Below are 1,737 nucleotides of genomic sequence, written 5' to 3' on the forward strand. Positions count from 1 at the left end.
CTGTTGATACCCAAATTTCTTTCTCTCTCCTGTACCATCCCCTGAGTTGCAAACCTGCCTTCTGGACATATCCACTTGGACCTCAAATGCAACAAACAGAAACACAAAACCGGACCTATCATCACCTCTATCCCCACCCAACCTGTTTTTTCACTCTCTTTCTCTATCTGTTCTTATTAATGACATCTGTTACTAGAGTTAAAAACTGAGGAATTATTATAGACAACTCTTCCTTTTTCCCTGATTTTATCAGGGGCTAGTCATAGCTGTTTGGCCTCTCAAAGATCTCTTGGCTCCATCCTGTCTTCTCTAGATCCTCATTTTGTCATTGTCCAAGTTCACCTTTCAACAGATCTTGCTTGAACTATTCCCAGATACTTCCATTAGGGTCTTCACAGGGTTCACTGGTGCTGCATGGTTTTTAAGCTTAGTTTCTTGGCTTGAGGTCTCTAATCAAATGAATGCTTCAAGTTCAGGCCTCTTATCTGCATAGCAGGCTTCAGTCCCTACCTGTTCATGATGATTCAATTATTCCATGATTTCCCCTCACCCATACACATATGTCACAACTTCTTTCTGGCTTCCAGCCCTATAGGAAAGACCCTTTCTACCTTACCACCAGGTACTGGTCATGCACAAACATAAAAACCCACCTGTGAGGTATGCACTAACTCAGTGTTTCTGTAAGCTGCAGGATTTCAGCTCCAGCTCATAACTGTGGCTTTTGGTGACTTCTTTGTTTCTGGCAGCTGGAGATTTTCCTTTCTTAGTTTTGAGCATGGCTGTGTATGTACGCTTGTTTTTAAAAAGTTTATCCAGCAAGTCCATGTGTTTGGAGACAGAGGGGGTATTGCTATCCATTCTCAGTCTGCCATACTGAGAGGAAGTCTCCTGTTAAAAAATAATTTCAAAAGAGGATAAAATCACAATTCTCCTATAGATCTGCAGATCTATGTTAAGGATTTTGTTTAACTCATTAATGAGAAAGCCTGCAAAGATGCTACACCAAATTAAGGAAAAAATTGAAAGCCAGACCCATTTATAGGTCAGGAATATTGAAAGGAAGGTGCAAAGAGAGGTAAAACTAATCTCTTCCATAGAGGAGAGAAAGAAGTCAGTTGAACCTCCACTGGACATGACAAAGTTTGCATGTCTGTAGGCAAGGATTATTTTGCATTGTTACCATTATTTACAATTTACAGAGTTGTAAAATAGCTTAGAGGCAATGAATAGCTAGACCAGATGACTCAGAGGATGTGCTGGATTTAGATAATATACAGTTTTCCACTGAAGCACAATTTCCTCCCTATACTATGCTGTAATTATTTGTTTCATGTCTGTTTCAATTTCTGTCAGGAATAGGAGCTGTGTTCAAGTCATTGCTACATACCCAGGGCCTAGAACCTCTTATGTTACTTGGAAATGCCTCACTAACTGCAAATGGAATGAATGAAAGCTAAGTGTCCCTTGTAGAAACTGGAGGATTATCTCACCTTCCTTAAAGAGGGAGAATTTGGGGAGAAAAAAAGAGACGGGAAAAAAACTCATGTGTGTGTACACACACACACGCGCGCGCGCGCACACACGCACCTCAGAAGAGGAACCTCAGAAGAGACACTTTTGTCCTCCACTTTTCTCTCTTGCCAACCCAGGCATTGGATAGGCTTGCTACTGATTGCACAGTGTCACTGCATCATTGATGCATCACACTGTTGTAGGTGAACTCCAAATAAAAGA

The sequence above is a fragment of the Lynx canadensis genome, chromosome C2 (assembly GCF_007474595.2).
Source record: "Lynx canadensis isolate LIC74 chromosome C2, mLynCan4.pri.v2, whole genome shotgun sequence".
Taxonomy (NCBI): domain Eukaryota; kingdom Metazoa; phylum Chordata; class Mammalia; order Carnivora; family Felidae; genus Lynx; species Lynx canadensis.